We start from the raw sequence: 16142 nt of genomic DNA, 5'->3' as shown, positions 1-16142 counted from the left end.
ATAGTGACTATCTGTGAAGTGCTATGAAGAAAAGTGTCAGATTACTCCTGGTGGCTAATACTACAGTCTTGAAATCTTTTCTTAAGGGCTGAGTCTAGGCTTCCTGTCGTAATTAACACCAGGAAAACACTATTGTAAATTTTATCTTTAATTACTTCTTGAATACAGGATAGATCTGGGAATAAATTTCAGAAATAGTGTTTTATTTAAATTCTAAATTAAAAATTAAAACAACAGGTGAGTGTTGATTAGGCATGCTAGTAGTTCTTCATAAATACCTGTTTTCTCATTTGTCAGAGGTGTACTGTTTTGCATTTTAACATTCTAAAATTGTATACATTTATTATGGTAACATTTCTCTTTAAAAACCCAAAGTTCAAGCATGTACTGCTCTTCTAATGGACCCAAGTTCAGTTCCCAGCACCCACATTGGGTGACTTAAAATGACCTGTAACTCCATCTCTAGGGAATACAGTGCTCCCTTCTAACCTCTGTTGGCACTGCACTAATGTGCACATACCCATATACATATACAGGTGGGGTGCGGGGGGAGGACAAATCTTTTTAAAAGCCATTAAAAGGTTTTCGTCAATCAGTTTATGAAATCTAACATCCATTTGAGGGGCAAGCCTTGGCCACCATACAAATACATCCATACTGATAGCTAGATGTTGTTCTAGCCATCATCTAGCTAAGAGTGGTGTTGGCACAGACTTTGTGACTTGACTTTGTACTCTTTTTCACAGCACTTCATCTACATGTTTTTGCTGATTTAGAGAAGCAGCTAGTTGAGGGTATATCTCATGAAAGCTTGGCCAGAGTAAAAGTCTTGAAAGACCAATGCTGCTTAATCTTTGGTGGATAAATTCATGGTGTTATATAACATTGGTTTATTTTGGGAAACAACATTTCTCAACTGTTGTTTTGCCGTTCCTCATCTATGAGTGAAATCATTCTTGAAATTTACTGTATTGTTTGATTCTTTATAGTTTTAGATTTGGTGCCTAGAAAACCTGAACTGCACTGTTAGTGTTAGCAATGAGAAGGCAGAGACACAGCTTTATACTGCCATCCTCAATAGCTACAGTTCCCATCCTTTAGGGATCTTCACTTGTGTCAAACTGAGATTCATGACGTCAGTGCAGAAAAGGATTTCAGGCCTAGTTAACTTGAAGCAGAGTTGGAAATTTTAATGTAGGCATAGACAAAAGGGCTTGGAGAGAAAGGGAGGCACTCAGAAGCAGTAAAGATAGAGTTACAAATAAGACATTTAAGTGGGGAATCACTATTAATTGTCTCAGCATTAGCCAAGTATACCATTTGGTCATATCTCTCAAGTTACATTTGAAACGGTTACTGAGAAATCTTTTTTCCTCTTTCCTTTTTTTTTTTTTTAAATATTTTTGTTTTAAGAGTATTTTGCCTGCATTTATGTCTATGTACCATGTTTGCACAATTCTTATGAAAGCCAAAAGAGTGCATGAGATCCCCCAGAACAGGCGTTAAAAGCTAATGGGTATGAGCAGCCAAGTGGGTGCTGTGAGCTGAGTACTCTGGGAGAGTAGCCAGTGCTTCTGAATGGCTGACCCATCTCTGCAGCCCCCTTTCTCTCTTTCGGTAAGTGAGAATACACATCCCTTTTCTTGTTGTATATGGGGACCTAGAAAACATCAGGTTTATAGCTGGAAAAGGAAGGCCTTTTGGTAGCCTTTGTTAACTGAGCTCCAAGTTTTGCTTTCCTGGTAAGAGGCTTCAACTAGACTTGCAGGTGAGGGGTTCCTCTTCTTGTGTCTCCATAATTTTCCTTGTTTTTATTAGCTGCTTCATTTCCAGTGTTGTTAAGGTCGGAGGCTGGGCCCTGGGAATTCTGAACAAGCCATGCTTGGCCATGCAAACTCAATAGACCAATTCAAGAAATAAGTAATAGTGTAAAGCAGAAAAAGGAGATTTATTCATGGCTACATTGTGAAGAGGAGCAAATAATGAGATTTTGTGGACAAAATTCCCCGCCCCCAACCACAACCATAGTTTATCTTCTAGGACCCTGACATGAAGTTTAGATTTAAACAGAGGACAAGAGGCATTCTGGTCAGGGTGTGGTCTTGCCTATCATTGATCCATTGTTCTCTGGGCTCTAGTCTTCTGTAAGAGGGTCTGACTGTAAGTTGTTAGAACTGTGAAGAGACTCTCCTTTTGTTAGCACTAGCTTAAGCCTTTTCCTTCTTGTATGAGATTACCAGGGAAACTCTCCATTTCTTCAGGACCCCACTGCCATCCCAACCCTGTAGGTCTGTTAGCCAAAGAGAAGAGCACAAATGTCTCTTCAGAATATCTTCATAACTGCTTGAAGTACTTCTTAATGGTATGGATTTTAATTTATTTTGTTTTGAGACAGAATCTCACTATGTAGCCCTGCCTATACTCAACTTTGCTGTCTCCTAGCTCAAGCCTCCCAAGTGCTGGGATTACAAGTATGGGCCACCTTGCCTAGGCATTTGCTTTTATTTTTAAATAGGATGTTTTGATAGTGAAACCTCAAAATTAATATAAAGCAATTTAGATGCTAATAGGGGTCAGCGTAGTCTCTATAGGTTACAGGCTGTCTTAGTTGGGGTTACTATTGCTGTAATGAAAAAGCATGACCAAAAGCAAATTGAAGAGTAAAGGGTTTATTGTCTGTCCTTTTCCTTTCCTTTCCCTTCTTCCTTTCCTTTCCCTTCTTCCCCTTTCTTTGCCTTTCCTTCCCCTTTCCTCCCCCTTTCCCTGCCCCCTTTCCCTTCCCTTTCCCCTCCCCCTTCCTCTCCCCCTTTCCAGTCCTCCCTTTTTCCCCCCTTCCCTTTTTTATTTTTTTGGTGTTTTGAAACAGAGTCAAAATATGTAACCTTGGTAGATCTGGAACTCACTATGTAGACCACACTGGCCTCAAACTCACAGTGATGTCCTTGCTGTTGTCTCCCTAGTGAAGAGATTAAAATTTATGTGCTACAGTGCCTAACTTACTGTGTTTTTAAAAGGTTGTTTCTTTAAAAGTATATGTGTGTGCACATGCACATGTTTGTGTGTGTGTATGTGTGTGTGTGTGTGTGTGTGACGTGCCATGTGTAAAAGGGTGCCCATGAAGGCTAGAAAGGATGTAGATTCCCTGTAGCTAGAATTATAGGCAGTTGTGAGCTGCCTGATGTAGCTGTTGGCAGCTGAATTTGGGTCCACTGGAAGAACAGTGAGTACGCTTAACTGCTGAATCGTCTCTCTAGCCTGATTTTATCTTATTTTTAAATTACATGTATATGTGTCTTGAGTATGGGTTTGCAAATATGAGTACAGTTGTCTGTGGAGAGGCCAGAAGGCATGTGGAATCCCATGGAAATGGAATTAGAGGCAGTTGTGAACCACCACACATGGATACTAGGAATCAAATGCTAGTCTTCTGCAAGGGCAGTATTCACTCTTAACCTCTGAGCCATTTCTCCAGCCCTCAAATCTACCTTCTTAACCATTTTTGTTGTTGTTGTTGTTGTTGTTGTTTTCAAGACATGGTTTCTCTGTGTAGCCCTGGCTGTCCTGGAACTCACTCTGTAGACCAGGCTGGCCTCGAGAAATCCGCCTGCCTCTGCCTTCCGCTGAGTGCTGGGATTAAAGGCGTGCACCACCAACACCCAGCTTAACCATTTTTTAATTTTTTTTTAAAGATTTATTTGTTTATTATATGTAAGTACACTGTAGCTGTCTTCAGACACTACAGAAGAGGGCGTCAAATCTTGTTACGGATGGTTATGAGCCACCATGTGGTTGCTGGGATTTGAACTCCGGACCTTCGGAAGAGCAGTCGGGTGCTCTTACCCACTGAGCCATCTCACCAGCCCCCCATTTTTTAATTTTAAAAACTTATGTCATCTATGTGTGTGTTTATGTATGTACATAGACATGTGGAGCCTAGTGGTCATGTCAGGAGTCTTTCTCAGTCACTCTCCATCTTACTTCTTTGATAGGGTCTCTCACTGAACCTGCAGCTCATTGATTCAGCAAGACTAACTGAGCTCCAATGATCTTTTTGTTTCTGTTTTCCTGGAACCAACTAGAATTACAAGAGCATCAATACAGGCCTAGCTTTTATGTGGATGTGGGGGACTGCAAACTTGGGTCTTCATGCTTGTTTAGCAAGTGCTTTGCTGACTCATCCATCTCCCTATCTCCTTCTTAACCATTTTTTTTTTAAAGATTTATTTATTTATTATATATAAGTACACTGTAGCTGTCTTCAGACACTCCAGAAGAGGGCGTCAGATCTTGTTATGGATGGTTATGAGCCACCATGTGGTTGCTGGGATTTGAACTCCGGACCTTCGGAAGAGCAGTCGGGTGCTCTTACCCACTGAGCCATCTCACCAGCCCGTTCTTAACCATTTTTAAGTGTGCAGTTCATTGTTTAAATAAATCCACAGTTGATCCAGGTGTTTCGTGTCTCACCACTCAGAAGTCAGGAAGATTTTGAGCTTGTGGCCCATTCTGGGCTACATACCAAGAATCTGTTTCTATACAGAATCACTCAGAGTGATGTACATCCATTATTACTTTCCATCTCTATAATTATTTTGTCTTCAAAATTAAAGTGTTAATCTCATTACAAAGTAACTCCTGTTTCTTTCCATTCCCGCCTTTCTTAATCCCTGACAACCACTGTTTAACTGCCTGACTATGATAATGACTGTTCTAAGTGCTTCATGTGCAGGAATTATACAGTGTTTATCTTTTTGTGATTGGCTTTTATCACTTGGCAGTGTCTCTTTGATAGTATATTGTAGTTTTCCATTCTTCCTTTCTTTCCTCTTGTATATAAGTTCCTGTGTGCCACAGTGTGTATGTGGAGGTCAGATGAGGTCAGAGTCAAGCCAGTCCGTTCTCTTCTTCTATCATGGGAGTCTCAGGAATTGAACTCACATGGTCAGGCTTTAATTTGCATCAAGTGATTCCCTACCCACTGAGCAATCCTGTTAGTCCCACATTTTTATTTTTGAGGCAGTATACAGTCCATTGTATGTGTGTACTGCATTTATCCTTCACCAAACTCTTAAGCTGTTTCCACATTTTAGTTATGAATAATATTGCTATGAACATGGGTATACAAATCCCTGAGATTGTACTTAATTCTTTCAGTTTTGTTGTTGGTTAGTTGTTTTATGAGACAGGGTTTCTCTGTGTTGCCTTGACTGTCCTGGAATTTGCTTTGTAGACCAGACCAGCCTCATACTCAGATCTGCCTGCCTCTGCCTCCCAAGTGGTGCTGGGATCAAGGCATGTGCCACCACACCTGGCCCTTTTGTTCTTAGAAGTAGAATTGCTGGATCATATGGTAATTTGATCTTCGTTTAGTTTGTTTTTGAAGAATCTGCTGTACCATCCATTTTATTTTCCACTAACAGTTTACAAGGATACCCAGTTTATTCTTTACTGTGTTCCTGGTATATGTGTGTGTATAGGGATGTATGGGCATTTGAGTATGCTTCTGGGTTTCTGGTTATGTGGGCCATGGTGTGTATGTGTATATGTGGTGGTCAGAGGACTATTTTTTGCCTCTTCAACTTCTGCATTGTTTCTGTGTATTAAACTAATTGCCAGGCTTCCGTGACAGGCACCTTTATTCTTGAAGCTATCTCACTGGCCCATGGGTTCTAATTTCTCTTTATCTTTAGCAGTACTTATTTCTGTGATTTTGTTGTTGTAACAAAATGTTCTGATTTGTTGTTTGTTTTTGTAGTATCTTAATGTATGCTTATGATAGGTGAACATATGTGAACACTTTTAGCTGAGATCAAAGGCATGCTGAACCACTCAGAGCCCTATAGGCACTTTCTAAATCCTTTTATCCTTCAAGAAATTAAAATTCACCTGCTCCTGTGTGGGCTTTGCTTATGGGAGTCCTATATGTTGAAGTACAGATGCTTGGACCTCTTCAAAAAAGTGGTATTGCATATAACCTACATAATGCATACATACATTATGCATGCATAATACAAGTATGCATTCTGCATACTTGAAGTCCTTTCAGGCCTACTTATAGTGTCAATTCACAACAGAAAGGCTGTTGAAAGAGTTAAGACAAGGAAATGCCATTCATAGTCAGGTCAGATGCTATTCCCTTCAAACTTACTTGATCCCAGGCTGGCCGAATTTGCAGAGATAGAATCCATGAATTTGGAATGTCCACTGTTTCTGGAATTTTTGTCATGCTGCCTTTTATAGCTTAGCATTTCTGCTAAGCAGATGTTTAATATGGTTTATATAACAAATAGCTTTTTCTTTATAACAAGCAGCTTTTTCTTTTTATCCTGTTAGAAGGTTAAGCCACACAACTGACAGTTTTATTTTTATTTTTGCTTCAAAATCTAGAACTAGACCAGGGGGAAAAAGCATTTGCTAGAGCTGACAGAGATGTACATGGGCCTATGTGGAGCAAGTATTCAGGAGCTTTGTAACTGGTTGGCCTAGATCTGTCAAAACAATGTGTGGATGGTTCTGGTTTTCTGCGCATTGTCTTACTTAGACACTTCAGAGTAGTGATCCTGGGAGTGAGTGGATTATAAGTATTATTTCAAAAATAATTGTTAAGATTGCTCAGGGAGGGAAAAAAACAGAAACACTAATGTTAAAAGGTTTTTAATCTTCTGTGATTGCTGCTGTTCAAGGATTAATCTTTGAAACAGAGACTAATATTTTCTCAAGTTATTTCACAAAGGGGTATCTATGATAGGAAGGTAAAATATGAAATTAAATGTATTCTTTAGGTCTGATCAACTAAGCACAGAACTGCAGTTCCACCACCTAAGTGGGTGCTATTGACAATCAGTGGGGTAAGTGCAATGTGTTTCTCATTTCTGTAACCTAACTAGAATAATGCAGTATGTTGCCTTTTAAGACATTCATACATTTGTTTATTCGAATTATGTGAAAAGTTAGGCATGTAAGACAGTCCTTGCTTTTGAACAGTGTAGTTATAGGAATATGAGCTGATAGAGCTGTGGTAGTCTTCTATATTTTTTTCTGTCATGATTTAGACTGTTACAGATTTTGTGTATGTTGTTAGAATAGTAGACCTTTCAATAAAATGTAAACAATTATGATATCAAATATCTAATCTAAATGTTAAAATCTTGTGTAAAATATAATTTTTCCTAATGGATATATACACATACATGTATACTTGCATATATATATATATATATATATATATATATATATATATATATATATGTATATATATGTATATATATATCCACATATATATGTATTCTTATCATTAACAATGTAATAAGACTGTATATTATGTTATAAAATTAGATGCATTAAGAAAAGTCTTTGTTAAGTGTTGTTAAAGTTACTTCACAATCCTGGTTCATGGTTTATTTGTAGTAAAAGTGATGACAGAAGCATCACTTACTGGGAGTTGGCTGACTTTGTACTAGGCTGGGGATCAAGTGCTTTCCATGTATGCATTGTCTCAGTTATTGTTGTCAGCAATGCTATAGGATAAGAAGTAGTTTTGTCTCCCTTTGGTGGTCCAGGATCTATCTGTTTGTTAGCCAACTGTTTCAGTGACACAGAGTTGAATGGAAGAATAGGGAGAAGAATGGCTGTTGGTTTGAAGAAGAGTGAAATAACCCCAAGGGTTAGGAGAGTGACTGGACTGGAGACATGCAGTCAGATTAGAGAACAGCAACAGTGCTCATTCTGTGTTAGAAGCATGAATCTCAGTTGTCTTTGGTCAGCACACATCTCTGAGAGTCCCCTCCCCCTTTGTCATTTTTAGCTGAAAGAATTTACTTAGGGAATAGATGGATAGTTGGATTTTTGTAGGATTGTGGCTTGGGCCATTGTTGGAAGGAAAAAGGTGGACAAGGAAGTGGAGAGAGTGTAAACAGGACTGTTTAGACTTGCTGGAGGCTGGGTAGCTTATAAAGGAATGGTTGAATAGAGGGGGTGAAGCTGGTTTTCCATGAAGAGCCATTCTTCTCAACAAATGATACTAGACCAACTAGAGAGCCATGTACACCAGGTGTTCTTAACTTTGACCTACAATGGAAGACTTTATAATATGCCTGCACAGAAATTAAGTTCAAATAAGCATAGGCCTAGATGGAAGAGGTAAGGCTGTAAAACACAAAAAAGAAAGGGGGAAATTTAGTGATCTTGGAACTACCCCCCCCCCAAAGGGAGTAAACGGTAGCTGATGGGGCTTGTCACAGTAAAAATATTTAGAGCACACCATTAGAAAGGTGTGCCAAGACTTATACTGGGAGAAGACACTCATTGAAAAGTCATGTGTTGGGCTGGAGAAATGGCTCAGTGGTTAAGAGCACTGACTGCTCTTCCGAAGGTCCTGAGTTCAGTTCCCAGCAACCACATGGTGGCTCACAACCATCCGTAACGAGATCTGGCGCCCTCTTCTGGAGTGTCTGGAGATAGCTACAGTGTACTTATATATAATAAATAAATAAATCTTAAAAAAAAAAAAAAAAGAACACTGGAAGAAGTGTGTAATGGGGTTCTTGGGTGTTTATTTTGGGGTTAAGATAATTCATTTTCTTTCCTTTTCATATTTTAGTTCTGCTGGCCTCTGGTGTGTTTTTATTTTCCCCCAAAGATTTGGAGTACTACACTCTGTCAGTATGTGTGTAAGTGGCTACTAAGGCATTGTTCTTTAGCCAGGTGGTGAGTGTAAAAGCCTTTAATCCCAGTGAGTTCCAGGATAGACAGGGCTACACAGAGAAAGTTTGTCTTGAAAAACAACAAAATAAAAAAGAAAAGGCATTGTTCTTTGGCACTGTGTTTTCAATTATAGCTCTTCCTTTTTTTTTTTTTTTTATGATTTCTATTTCTTTGTAAAATTCCCTGTCTGGTCTCACATGCTGTCTGCCTTTTCCATTGGAGCCTTTGCTGAATTAACACTGCTTTAAGTTCCTTGGCTATTCCAAAATGTATGTCATGAGTCTGGGCCTGATGACTATGTTGTTTTTACAAGGTCTGTTTTTATTGCTACCTTTAGTATATTTGCTAAATTTTTGTTCAAAGAGGTATGTGTTTTATATAATAAAATACTGAGGAAAATAACTGGATATATTGACCACAAGTTCATGTCTATTTGTGGGGATTTCTCTAATTACTAGAGTGGGGATTTGTGTCATTCTATTTAGGGTTTGGCTATGTTTACTGCTGTGGGCTACTGAATTTGATATTCATCGTTGCCATGGTAACCAAAGGTTTCCTTTTTTTTTTTTTTCTTAGTAATCTTTGTTCCCTGTGAGTCTGCCTTTCTTTTTGTGCCTGTTCTCAGAATACCATTTTTTTTTTCTAGCTTTCTCAGTTGTGTTTCATTGTTATTTGTATTGTTGTTCATAGTAGATGATCAGGAGAGTTTCGTGATGTTCTAGTTAAGCCTCAGATTTGTGCAGAATCTGGTTCTAGGGATGTAGTCATCACAGGACTAAATAATACTCTTACCCCCTTTGTTTTTCCATGACATTAGTGGGTATCCAGCAAGTGACTTTTAAACTATACTTAGGTATTGCTGTGAGGTAGTATAGATCTCCTAATTTGTTTTATGGTTTTTCTGTGGTTTTTACTTTTTATTTTGTGTTGTCCTGTTTTATATGTGAATTTTGTAAGTAACAAAATAATTTTTTAATTAATACTTTGTCTTTTGGTGCTTTAATACTTAATATAATTACTGATATATTTGGACTTAGTTTATATTTTCATGTGTCACACCTGTTCGGTAATCTTCCTTTCTCCCCTTTTGATGATTTTTATGTTTAAATTCTGTTTTCCTTTTGTACCAATGTAGTGGATCTCTTGCTGGGCTAATGGAATAACTAGTCACCCATTCCTCATTCAAGAATGAAATAGTCTATGTATTTAAAATACTGTACACATTTAGTTTTAATGGTAGCGTTAACTAGCAGTTTTCTGACTCTTTGGTAGTAGATTGTGGTATAGCTATTCCTTTGGCCATAAAAGATTAATGGATCATGCTAGGTTTTTTTTTTTTTTTTTAAGTATTTCCTTAAAATTTCCTCAGCCTAACCCAGGAGTTTACAACTATAAACTTTATTTTTCCTGTGTTACTTATCTTGTATAAACCATGCTAAGCCAGGTGATTATTCAGGTTAAACTAAGCATACATTAAAAGAGCGAAAAACTACAAGGAGTAGAAGAAACTAATTTTTAAATTTTTACTGAAAGGGAAGAATTTCAACACTGTAAATAAAACTGACAAAAAACAATGGTCATAATAGGATGTTTACTGAGAACTTTATGCAAAGGGATCAAGAAGAAGATAATAGTTGGATATTAAATATTTTGTCTACCATGTGTACTGGTCACTCTGTTGCTGTGGCAAATGTTTGACAGATGCATTTTAATGGAAGAAATATTTATTGAGACCTGATTTCTAATGGTCACTGTAATATTTTCATTTTTCTTTTATGTTTTAAATTTTTATTAGATATTTTCTTCATTTACATTTCAAATGCTATCCCAAAAGTCCCCTATACCCTCCCTCCACCCTGCTCCCCTACCCACTCACTCCCACTTCTTGGCCCTGGCATTCCCTTGTACTGGGGCATATAAAGTTTACAAGACGTAGGGGCCTCTCTTCCCAATGATGACCGACTAGGCCATCTTCTGCTACATATGCAGCTAGAGACACGAACTCTGGGGGTACTGGTTAGTTCATATTGTTGTTCCACCTATAGAGTTGCAGACCCTTTCAGCTCCTTGGGTAATTTCTCTAGCTCCTCCATTGGGGGCCCTATGTTCCATCCAATAGATGACTGTGAGCATCCACTTCTGTATTTGCCAGACACTGGCATAGCCTCACAGGAGACAACTATATCAGGGTCCTTTCAGCAAAATCTTGCAGGCATATGCAATAGTGTTTGCGTTTGGTGGCTGATTATGGAATATTTTTGTTTTTCAAGACAGCATTTCTTTGTATAACAGCCCTTTCTGTCCTGGAACTCACTCTGTATACCATGCTGGCCTCAAACTCACAGAGATCCCCCTGCCTCTGCCTTCCCAGTGCTGGTTTTAAGGGTGTGTGCCACCACATCTGGTGATTATAATCTCTCTCCTCCTCCTCCTCCTCCTCCTCCTNCTCCTCCTCCTCCGTGTGTGTGTGTGTGTGTGTGTGTGTGTGTGTGTGTGTGTGTGTGTGTTGAAAACACTCTGTGAAGACATACACTCTTGAGCACATGTACATACATGTTCATGTTCCTGTGGGTATGGGTGCATGTGCTATGGAGATCAGAGGCTAGGAGTCTAGGTGCCATCCACTTTTTTTGAGACAGGCTCTCTCACTGGTCTGTTACTCACCAACTTGCCTGGCTAGCAAGCCTCAGGGACCCACCTGTCTTTACCTCCCTAATGGTGCTGGGATGTAGATGTATCATACCTGACTTTTTTTTCTTTTGGAATAACTTTGGGTTTTCTTGTTTTGTTTTATTTATAGATTTATTTATTATATATAAGTGTTTTACCTGCATGTATGTCTGCAGGCCAGAAGAGGGCACCAGATTTCATAAATGCTTATGAGCCACCATTTGGTTTCTGAGAATTGAACTCAGGATCTCTGGAAGAGCAGTATGCAGACACTGCTCTTCTGAGCCATCTCTCCAGCCCTTACACCTGGCTTTTTATGTGGGTTCTGGTTTTCATGCCTTACCAAATGAACTGTCTCTTCTGTTTCTAGTTTAGCTCTCAATCTATTGCTTTGTGCAGTTTTATGAATCTTGTTTTCTGTTTTATGTGAGTTCCCTGAGAGTAAAATTGAATTTGGCCTCTATAACGTTGAGTACATAACATATTTCTATGATGCTTCTCTAGAAAAATTGTCTATAGTGATGGCTATTAGAAGCTAGTTTTCCAGGGAATTTTCAATTTGATGCATTTCAATTCTCAGTTGAACATAGTAAATAGATTTTATAATTTGCTCCCCTTTTCCTTCCTTTCTCTACACTCCCAGTTTTTGAGATAGGCTCTCTCCGTGTATTCTAGGCTGGCCTGGAGTTTGTTAGGTGTCCCAGGCCAGCTCAGTTTGTGATCTTAGTAAGTGCTAGAGTCCTAAGTGTTAGGCCACTATGCCTGACTTTAGAATTGCCTTTAATGAAAGCTTACAGATGTTTGTGACAGAAAGTACTTGAAAAAATGTTTATGAAATTGTGTTTTCCTATGCATCTTTAAAATTTTCATGTTAGTTCAAGGCTACAGCTGATACAGTATGTTTGTTATTCAGTACGATCATATTAAAATAGTTACTTGTAACCTGTGACACCCTCCACCCACCCACTCATTGTGAGGCTCTGGCTGACCTAGGACTTGCCATGTAGACTGGATTGGCCAGAAATTGGCAGTTTCTGCCTGTAGACTACCAGGAGTAAAGAAAGGTGTATACCATTACACTTGGCTTTTTTTTTTTTTTCTTCTTTTAGTGTTGTTAATTTTTTTTTTTAACAAAGTATCCTTTCTTGATTACAATTTTTGTTTTACTTTTTAAAAATTAGAAGATGCTGATAAAAACTAAAAATATGATTCTATCCCTTCCTACTGGTAGAACATAAAATTGTAATATTTTCTGTGCATTCAACCTTTTCTTGTTTATCTGTAAAAGGTGAGCTCCCAGCTAAGTTTCATTTCGTTCTTATGCTTGCTTTTCAGCTTCTCCTAAAAGGACATCAGTGCCCCCAGGACGTGCTTGAGGGAGAGCAATGAAGGCAAGTATCCAAGTTTTCATGACCTATGAATGAAAATAACTCAATGCCAAAAGCTTTTGGCTACCATGTACAAAACGAAAAAGTTGGCAAGAGAAAGGAATAGAAAAAAATAATTTATATATAAATTAGAATGGCTTTGTGGAGGACCCTTTTAAATATTTGTTAAATTTTACAAAGCAATTTTCTACTTTATTTCTAATATTAATTCAAAGCAACTTGTTATTATTTTCTTAGCACCAAGTATTGTGTGCTAAGCAAAACTGTGGTAGAGCAATGGATTGTGGGAAATTCTAAGAATTGACTGAAATGACCAGAAATGTCTGGTGTGTTCATGGCTGCTTCTTACTCTTTTCTCCATATTTCATCTCTCTTCTGTCATGTCATTTTGCTCTTTTCCTTTTCCCATTTACTGTAAGAATGTGATACTTTAAAGATAATGAACAAAAGAAAAGCCAAATTCCTTTCTTATCAGAGTATAGTTAGCTTCTTGTATATGTAAAGCCAGGAATATAAATGTAATTTTGACTCTTTTCATAAACTAATTAAAAGCTACTATCCAGGACTACTATTTTAGAGAAGAAGATGGCAGAGCATTCAAAAATGTTTTGAGATTACTGAGTTTCCTGAGTGCTGACATTCTTACCATCAGCATTTGTGGTTATGACAGGATTATTGTCTTTGGTTATTTTGTTTTTATACTTAGTTTACATACCTTGATCGAGATTTTCTGTACACAGATTGGAGGAGCCTTCACAATTTTGACCATGTTCTATGTGTAGTAAATAATAGCTGTTCCACTTGCCAGGTTACATCTATCAGAAGTAGGAAATCACAACTTACTGATCAAAACTTAGCTTGAGTGTATTTAGGACTGCATGCTCCATAAGCCTGTGCTAAGTAGTGTAATTAAGATAAGTCTTGCTGTTAGAAATTTTGAGATACATTCTCTCATCTTTATAGTTATGCCTAAGAGCCTTCCCTAGGGATGGCAGCATCTCTTTGTAGTCAATCATTTCGGCTTTAAAAAAACAAACAAACAAACAAAAAAAAACCAATGTACAAATACTAGTGAAATCTCACATGAAGTTAACTGACATTTGAAATGTACTATATTCTCCAAGTTTTTAGATAGGAAGCAGACAGATGGTCAGTTGGTTAGTTCTCCATTCTGCCCAAAGAAAGGTATGCTGAGTAGTCAATTCCTATACTTAATGTGCGAGATAAGTAGTAGTAGTTCATTTAGTTTCTTAGTTACTTTAGAACATTCTTTTATTCACAGTATCTTTTAATCTGATGGGGCAAACAGGCTTTAGTTTACTTATAACAGTAACCAGATCAGTTGTACAGTGTTGCTAATATAGTATAAAATGAGGAAAATCACAAACTACCTCCTGTCGGCCTTACTTTGACATCCTCCCATATTCTCAATCTCAGCAGCCCAGTATGAGAATTGTTTGACAGATGTACACTGTCACCCGTGCTGGTTTGTTGGTCACACATCCTTTTAGCCTAAGATTAATACAATTCAGTAATTTAGTTTGTGAGGCAAACTTACGAGGGAAGGTCAGGATAATTAGCCGATAGAATGTCCCAGAAAACTGCACTAAATCTTAGCCAATAAGAGTTTTTTTTCTCTCTGTGGTCCCAAAGGGAGACTAACAAACCAATGCAAATGTAGAATTAGGAAAGGGGTAGGAGTGAAGGACAGGGAGCTTCCCCACTCAAACAGCTGCTTTCAGTTGCCTCCTTCTGAAATGAAGAAACATATGTTTGTTGTTTAGAAAGTAGAAAAGTACTGGTGAGAGATGAGCATTTTTAACCCTGTCACTCTGTCCTTTTGAGTCATGAAGAGTCAGCAGATAAGGAAATAGGTTTGAAAGAATGGGGACCGTGGAGCGCAGTGCCAGTGTCCATGTCCTATGGTGAAAAGTCCTGAAAATAGTCACCTGGAATTGTGAGTGGATTTGTGTTTCCTGTCCCTCAGCATATGTTTAGCCCATGTTGACAGTGGACTCATTTATGCTTTGTCTTGCCACTTGGTGGCAGCAGGACCCATACCACAGAACAGGAACTTACCGTGCTTAACTAGCAATGGCAGATTGTTCAGGGTACTCGTTGTAATGTAGGGAATTTTAAAGTCTTCTAAACAATAACAAAAATTGAGAGAAAATACGCAAAAACCTCCTACATCATGTTTTGTCCTTTATAGTAGCTTCTATGCATTTCTACAATTTTATATATTTGCACAAACTCAATAAAAATAAAACACTTTATTAAAAAAGAGATCTGATCGCAGTCCATCCACCCCTTCCCTCTGCATGTGATTTTAGTAACCATGATGCTCTTAGCTTCAGCTTCCTTTTCCTGTGTTTAATACTGGCTTGTGGCAGCTATTTGGCCTTTAACCTTTCATTTTTCTCTGTTGTTTGATTGCACCTAGTTACTGTTCTACATTTTTGTTTTTGAGTTTATATAGATAAGAATCTTCTGTCAAGAATACTATTGAGAGAAAGAATCTCTTTTCTGTTTTCTTGTTGTTCTTTTTTTTAAACAGTGACACTGTATAGCCCTGACAGGAGTAGAACTTGCTGTGTATTTAGTCTAGATTGACCTTAAACTCTCCATCTTCCTGTGTTAGCCTCCTGAGAGCTAGAATTACAGGTATACACACACACACACACACACACACACACACACACACACACACACACACACTACCTCCCTTTTGACAGTTGGTATTGAGCAAAACTCTGTTCTCTGAAGAGTGACCTGTCTGAACTACTCATTTATTGGGGCCAAAAAGGGTTTTTGGTTTTTTTGCTTTATTTATTTATTTATTTATTTATTTATGCTTCAGCAAGAATTTAATTTACAAGATTTTCTTTGTTTTGGCCTCCCAGAAGAACAAACCTGTCACCTCTAATTACCATTGAGCTTGATGAATATAGATGGATGATAGCAAAAAGGTTTCAAATTTTTACTAAAATCCATGTAGATTGGGATATTTATCTCTTACTCTTCTCTGAATTTGCTGAGTTTCAGCATGTTGATACTCAGTCATGATTATTTAAAAAAAAAATTTTAATTGCCTTAGAATGACTAAACTTACATGACCTGTTCTCTTGATTTTCTAAGCAGTAACTAGTTGTCCTGCCAACTGCTAATAGAGAGTCGATTCCAAGATGGCCCTTTAGTATCCTTTATATTGAAACTTGTAAGGGATCTTTTAAAAAAAAATGTTATTTTCATTTTCTGTGTCCTTGTTCTGGGCTTTTTATTTTAGAAAATAACATAACCATTATCTGAAAAATTATCTTTTAATCTTCTGATTAAAGATTGCTTAATTATAATACTGTTTGGCTGGCTGCATGTTTTTTT

At 37.9% G+C, this 16142-nt stretch overlaps 1 protein-coding gene across 2 annotated transcripts in view; it reads left to right on the top strand.

The window, feature by feature from the left end:
* Window positions 1-14265: 14265 nt before the first annotated feature.
* Tmcc1 (transmembrane and coiled-coil domain family 1) overlaps window positions 14266-16142 on the top strand; it is a 114089-nt gene continuing 112212 nt past the window's right edge. For both annotated transcript variants that reach the window (XM_029535636.1, XM_021190649.2), the window contains exon 1: window positions 14266-14718. The gene's annotated coding sequence lies outside the window, so the exon portion shown is untranslated. The remainder of the gene's footprint in view (window positions 14719-16142) is intronic.

Source organism: Mus pahari, chromosome 2, assembly GCF_900095145.1.
Source record: "Mus pahari chromosome 2, PAHARI_EIJ_v1.1, whole genome shotgun sequence".
Taxonomy (NCBI): domain Eukaryota; kingdom Metazoa; phylum Chordata; class Mammalia; order Rodentia; family Muridae; genus Mus; species Mus pahari.
The sequence above is the reverse complement of the archived record's forward strand: the minus strand, read 5'-3'. Positions and strand labels throughout refer to the sequence as shown.